Here is a 7,560-nt window from a genome sequence, read left to right on the forward strand (position 1 = left end):
TTGACAAAAGATGAGGATCAATGGCCTATGAGCAGGGCTGAACTGGCCACGGAAGAAGAAGTGGTTAGCTGCCATTCGGAAAATACTGACCCTTTAAACATAGAACGTTACTCCGAATGGAAAAAGCTCGTTCGTCACGGTCTAATGCTAAGAAAATTTTCGCAGTACGTTGCATACAGGAAGAAATTCACTAAAGTTATTCGGATGAGTGACGTAGAAGCAGTTGAAGGGTACCTCTACAAAAAGGCGCAGCGAGAAGCATTTCCAGAGGAAATAAAATGCTTAGAGAAGGGAGAAATGGTGGGCAAGACGAGTTCACTGCGAACGCTGACGCCATTTTTGGACAAAGTTGGAATAATGCGCAGCAATAGCCGGCTCTGCAATGCGGAGTGTATTCCATCGACTGCAAGATTGCCTATTATCTTGCCACAAAAGCACCGTTTGACGAAACTCATCGTGCGCGATCGCCACGAAAGGTGTATGCATCAAGCAGACAATGTGGTAATAGCAGAGCTAAGGCAAGAGTTTTGGGTTATCAACATAAGGGCGGCGCTTAATAACGTCAAGCAGTGCTGTCAATGGTGCATCTTACACTCCTGTAAGCCGGTGGCACCCATGATGGCACCAGTACCAGACTGCCGAGTAAAACCGTACACCCCGCCATTTACTCACGGCGGAGTCGATTATTTCGGACCGTTCGAAGTAGCAGTCCGCCGATCAACTGAGAAACGGTGGGGAGTGATTTTCGTGTGTGTCCACACGTGCCATACATTTGGAGGTAGCACCGAAACTCGACACAGACAGCTTTCTCATGTGCCTTAAAAATTTCCAACACAGAAGAGGGAAGGTTAGTCACATGTATAGTGACAATAGCACTAACTTCGTTGGTGCGGAGAAGGAACTTCGCAACCTAGCGAAGGAAATCAACGATAGAATGGGAAGAGAAGCAGCCAGTGAGTTCCAGATAGAATGGCACTTTAATCCTCCATCGGCACCACACTTCGGCGGACTATGGGAAAGGCAAATTCAGACCATCAAAAAAGGTCTGAGGCAGATGATGGAAGACTGGAAGCTGCGCAAACCGTCGCAAGAAAGATTGACCGCTACGCTGCTGCAAATTGAGTTTATATTAAACTCAAGACCCTTGACTCATATACCAGTGGATAACAAAGAGGAGGAAGTACTAACACCCTTTCACTTCCTTTTAGGGCGAAGCGGTAGCGCTATACCGCCGTGGGCGCTCTCAACCTCCAGCATCGACCACAAGCAGTTCAAACTAGTCCAGCATAACGCGAAGCTATTCTGGGACAAGTGGAAGGGGGAGTATCTGCCTACGCTCCTAAAAAGGGATAAGTGGACCAATAAGGTGGTGCCAGTGAATGAAGGTGATGTCGTTGTACTGACTGATGACAACGCTCCTCCAGGATCTTGGATAAAAGGTCGGGTGAATAAGGTGCATCTTGCTAAGGATGGACAGGTCCGATCTGTTGAGGTGAATACCTTAAAGGGAATTTTAACTAGACCAGTGGTTAAAATAGCAGTGGTAGACGTGAAGGATAAGGAGCACTTGCTCATCACAAACCCAGCCAAAAGGAAGATTAGTATGGCACAATACCTTATCACGAAACGTAACAAAATGGAGGATACAACAAATCAGCAGTAAGGATGACGATTCAAGGTGGTAATCCAAGCGATTGGATTACGAGGGGAAGATTGTCGCTCACGCGACGTGAGTACCAGTGAGCGTATGCGTAGGCTACGTGAGTAACACAGTGAGCGTATGCGTAGGCTACGGTGAGCGTAGGCGGAGCTTAGTAGTACCACTACTACTAAGCCGACAAAACTGTTTCCTTGTGGAACACATGTATCAGTGCTACGCGGCAACAAGCGCAAGTTGTCGAACTTGCGCACAGGAACCCTGGTTCGATTCCGCGTAGCGATTACTATTTTCGTCTTACGTTCCAGAACAGGATTACACTAAAATACGGGATAAACGGATTTACTAAATATAATTATATTTTCGCGGAAAATGCTCAAGGCAATCGCTAGAGCAGCATGTTGCTTGTAAACGACTCCAGTGGAAGAAAAATAAAATAGTTAGTAGCAAAAGGAGAAATTTTGTGCAAGAGACTATTACTTCCGATTATTCCGAAAGTATTTAGATCCGTTCCACACAAGCCCTGTACTCCCTTCGAGACCCTACCCAAGGCAATCTTGACTGGACACTACTTGGCGAGAAGGCGTGGTCACCATCCTCTCCTTTACTACCCGGGCTCGTTCCCTCGTGTCAACTGACCAAGGTGTTCGACATTGGCAGGATTCCCCTTCCGTCCGCATAGGCCCCCGCAAGCTTGGGGCAACTAGCTGGAAGGCAGCCGTGAAGCGCGAATCTCTGTCGGTGAAGACGCTGCGGGAGGGAGGCACTTGGTGCAAGACCGTGGTCGGCGGGTCCGCTTCGTCCATCCGCTTCGACAGCACGGGAAGGCAGCGGGCATATATTTGCCGCACGGAAGCCGACGGCATCGTCAGGACCAGTCACCTTCGCGGCTGGTCGGTGCACGACGGAGGCCGGGCGACATTGGTGGCTCCAGAGAGGACTAGCAACCGCTAGATTCTACAACGTGAGGCGTACAGATACGGACTGTATCAAAGCGCAAGGGTGCTTCGAGGAAGTGCTTCCATCGGACCGGTGAACGTTCGAGCAGGTTTTCCGGAAGGCGGAAGAACGCGCCAAGTGATTGCGTTATCTGGCCTGCGGACAAGTACCATCGCGTGAACCGACTGGTGGCAACTCGGCAGCAACAGGCAGCAACGTGAGACGATTGGCTCAATCTGGTTCAGCAGATAGGGGAAGAGAAGACCAGAGCGACGAATCGCAGCCGCTGATATGGAGACGAGAGGGAAGAGTTCAGGAAAGCTCTTTGTAGTAAACCCGAACGGGGAGTGCTGGTTATGCACGAGGAAAGATGAATTAGACCAAATGGTGCAGTGTGACCCTGGTTCCACTTGGGCTGTGCAAAGCTATCCAAGCTACCGACGGAAAGCGAGCCATTTTTGTGTGTTGAATGCGATAAGCGCCCAATGGAAGAAGTTCCGGGGCCTTCGAAGGCAAACGAACCGATAGCGGGAACAAAGATAGCGCCCGAGCAATCGCTAATATTGCAGCTTGTGGAAGCATTGAAAATGTTGCAGGGTGAGCCAAAAACCACCACCACGCCAGCTGTAAAAAAAGACGAACTGGTCGAACTTCCTGTGTTCGACGGAAGGCCGAGAGATTGGCCGTTCTTTAAGCAAACCCTGACGGAAACTACCAAACAAGGTAGATTTACTGAGCTGGAGAATCTCCACAGAATCCAACGATATATGCGAGGCGAAGCCGCGAAATGCATAAGACCACTGCTACTCGATTCGAAAAATGTGGCTGCGATAATCGATAGGCTAGAAGAAAGCTTCGGTAGACCTGAACTGGTGTACAGGGAATTGTTGAAGGATGTGATGAAGGTACGTGTTGATCATGCAACAAAAATATCGGAATTATCAAACGCCATTGATAATCTGGTTACTAACATGATCGTACTAAAATGTACGTCATACCTAAACGACGCTAGATTGATCGATGATATAGTAGCGAAATTAGACATGACGTACCAAGAAAAATGGCTTGATTACAAAGACAGCGTGAGAGAGGACGTTACATTGGAAGATGTAAATGACTGGCTAAAGACAGCGGCGCGAAAAATTCGCCGCATTACCTCGCTACCTGGCCGTGAAAGGGTATTGATGCACGGAGATGACACAAAAAACCGCCCAATTAACCGAGAGAGCATTCGGAAGCAGAGGAAATTGTGTTTAGATTGCAAGGGCGATCATTGGCTACTAGAATTTTCCATATTTTGCGAACGAGATATTGGTGCAAAATGGACGATCGTTAGAAAGGCAGGTATTTGCCACGGTTGCTTAAAGTACACAAATCACCAAATAAGAGATTGTCGACTATGGAAGGGTTGCGGGGTGAATGGTTGCACCCAAAGACACCACTCAATTATGCATGACAAGAGAAGAGAGGTACAACACGTTCCCGAACAAGGTGTCCATCACCACGGAGCAGCACCAAAAAAGTGTATCTATTACCAGATAGTACCAGTAACGTTGCGAAACGGCTCGACCAAAATCAAGACATACGCGTTTCTCGATGCCGGATCGTCAGTGACACTATTAGAAGAAAGTATGGCGAAACGGATGAAACTCGAAGGTGTGCGAGATCCACTTACTATGAAATGGACAGAGGACATTGAGAGCTGTGAGAGTTTCAGTAGAAGAGTAAAACTCAGAATACAAGGAAGCTCGGAACAGGAGTACTCGATGGAAGACGTGCGTACCGTCAAGCGTTTAAACCTCCCCGTGCAATCACTAGACGCAGCGATGTTAACAAAGGAATACAGTCACCTCTTAGATGCTCCGATCGAAAGCTATAGCTACGCTCGTCCAATGATTTTAATTGGGTTGAACAATAGCCATCTGATACTACCGACTGCCTGGAAGGCGGGACTACCGAACGAACCAGTCGCGATCAAGACGAAGCTTGGATGGGTCGTGTTCGGGAAAGAAGGAGTAGAAGCTTCAAACCATCCGGAACGATTGATGATTTTGAAGGAAGAAGATTGTATGGACGAGATGTTGCAAAAATACTTCTCGACTGAAGATTTCGGAGTAAAAACTACGGTGAAGCTCGTTAGCAGTGAGGAAGAGAAGAGAGCGGACCGTATAATAAGAGACACAATGGTGTTTAAGGATGGCAGATATGAAATCGGTCTCTTGTGGAGGTTGAATGAAGTCAACTTTCCTGACAGTTTTTCGAATGCGATGGGTAGACTTAAGAGTCTAGAGCGACAATTGGACAAACAACCTGCCCTTAAGGAATGGGCCTTACAAACGTTCAAAGACTACGAGAAAAAAAGGTTACATTCGGAAGCTTACGCCGTCAGAATTATTGAAGATTGATTCAAAGATTTACTATCTCCCGCACTTCATCGTCAGCAACAAAAACAAGCCGAATTCGAAGCCACGATTGGTGTTTGACGCCGCCGCTAAGATTGAAGGAGTATCGCTAAACTCTCAGCTTCTAGCAGGTCCGGATGCAACGACGTCGCTATTCGGTATACTCGTGAGATTCAGAGAAGGAAAGATTGATGTAGCAGATGACATAAAAGAAATGTTTCACCAGGTTATGGTGAGACAGGACGATCAGCAATCGCAAAGGATACTATGGCGTGGGTGTCATGAGCGGAAGGCGCCTGATGTATACGTCATGCAGGTTATGACATTCGGTGCTACATGTTCACCCTCATGTGCACAAGCAGTCAAAAATGAGAACGCTCTTCGATTGAAGGATTATTACCCACGGGCATACAACGCGATCGTAAAACAACATTACGTCGACGATTATATCGACAGCTTTGCGACAGAAAGCGAAGCAATACAAACCAGTCAACAAGTAGTTGCGGTTCATGATCGAGCTGGGTTCCATATCCGCAATTTTATTAGCAATTCGCGTCAGCTACTTCAAGAATTACCAGAAGAAAGAAGGCAAACAAAGGGTACAGAGCTTTTCTTTGAAGAGAAGAGTGGCTCATATGAAAAGGTGCTAGGAATTTTTTGGAAAACTCCTAGCGATACGCTGGCCTATAAGATAAAGTTTTCGAACCTGCGCACCGATATATTGGAATCCAACCGAAATCCAACAAAAAGGGAAGTTCTCAGCTTTTTTATGAGCATTTATGACCCTCTGGGGCAAATAAGTCATATTGCTATTCATGGCAGAATCCTACTTACGTCAATCCACCTTGTAGTAAACGGCTGGGATGAAGAGATACCAGACGATCTAAAGGAAGACTGGGGCAAGTGGATAAAACTAATCGAGAAAGCAAATCAGCTAGAGGTGCCACGATGCATCAGGACGGCAGGTGCAATCTTCAGTGAACTACACACGTTCGTAGATGCATCTACCGAGGCATTTGCTGCCTGCGTATATATGAGAAGCTTCGATGGAACAAACACCGTCACCCATTTACTAGCAGGAAAGGCTCGGGTGGCGCCTATTAAGCAATTGTCGATCCCACGCCTGGAATTGCAAGCGGCAGTTTTGGGGGCACGGTTGGCCAACACGGTTAAGCAAGAGCTAAGGGTGGAGGTAACAAGAATGTATTACTGGAGCGATTCGCAGACGACGCTTGCGTGGATTAAAAATAGGAGGCGACGATACCATCCGTTTGTCACCCATCGAGTTAGTGAAATTCTCGAAACGACGGCCATGAATCAGTGGCGTTGGGTACCAACTAGAGAAAATCCAGCAGACGCAGCGACGAAGCTTACAAACAACCAAGAAATGTGGTTGTCAGGACCAGCATTCTTGACAAAAGATGAGGATCAATGGCCTATGAGCAGGGCTGAACTGGCCACGGAAGAAGAAGTGGTTAACTGCCATTCGGAAAATACTGACCCTTTAAACATAGAACGTTACTCCGAATGGAAAAAGCTCGTTCGTCACGGTCTAATGCTAAGAAAATTTTCGCAGTACGTTGCAGACAGGAAGAAATTCACTAAAGTTATTCGGATGAGTGACGTAGAAGCAGTTGAAGGGTACCTCTACAAAAAGGCGCAGCGAGAAGCATTTCCAGAGGAAATAAAATGCTTAGAGAAGGGAGAAATGGTGGGCAAGACGAGTTCACTGCGAACGCTGACGCCATTTTTGGACAAAGTTGGAATAATGCGCAGCAATAGCCGGCTCTGCAATGCGGAGTGTATTCCATCGACTGCAAGATTGCCTATTATCTTGCCACAAAAGCACCGTTTGACGAAACTCATCGTGCGCGATCGCCACGAAAGGTGTATGCATCAAGCAGACAATGTGGTAATAGCAGAGCTAAGGCAAGAGTTTTGGGTTATCAACATAAGGGCGGCGCTTAATAACGTCAAGCAGTGCTGTCAATGGTGCATCTTACACTCCTGTAAGCCGGTGGCACCCATGATGGCACCAGTACCAGACTGCCGAGTAAAACCGTACACCCCGCCATTTACTCACTGCGGAGTCAATTATTTCGGACCGTTCGAAGTAGCAGTCCGCCGATCAACTGAGAAACGGTGGGGAGTGATTTTCGTGTGTATGTCCACACGTGCCATACATTTGGAGGTAGCACCGAAACTCGACACAGACAGCTTTCTCATGTGCCTTAAAAATTTCCAACACAGAAGAGGGAAGGTTAGTCACATGTATAGTGACAATAGCACTAACTTCGTTGGTGCGGAGAAGGAACTTCGCAACCTAGCTTTTATGTTCTTTCCGTATAAAGCGCGGGAAATAAATAAACGGGTTACGCCGTGCACTTTAGTTTAACACTATATTCATACAATTACAATATTCATACGATTTACATGTAACTCTTGGTTCATATATAAAACACCTCCCCAACCGCACGCATGCACCTAACCGCTTGATCATCCGACTTGAAGTGACACTCTCGTTTTCTCGGGTCGTCGTCCCGGCTTCGTGTCCTGCGACAC

This window comes from Anopheles coluzzii, chromosome 2, assembly GCF_943734685.1.
Source record: "Anopheles coluzzii chromosome 2, AcolN3, whole genome shotgun sequence".
NCBI lineage: Eukaryota > Metazoa > Arthropoda > Insecta > Diptera > Culicidae > Anopheles > Anopheles coluzzii.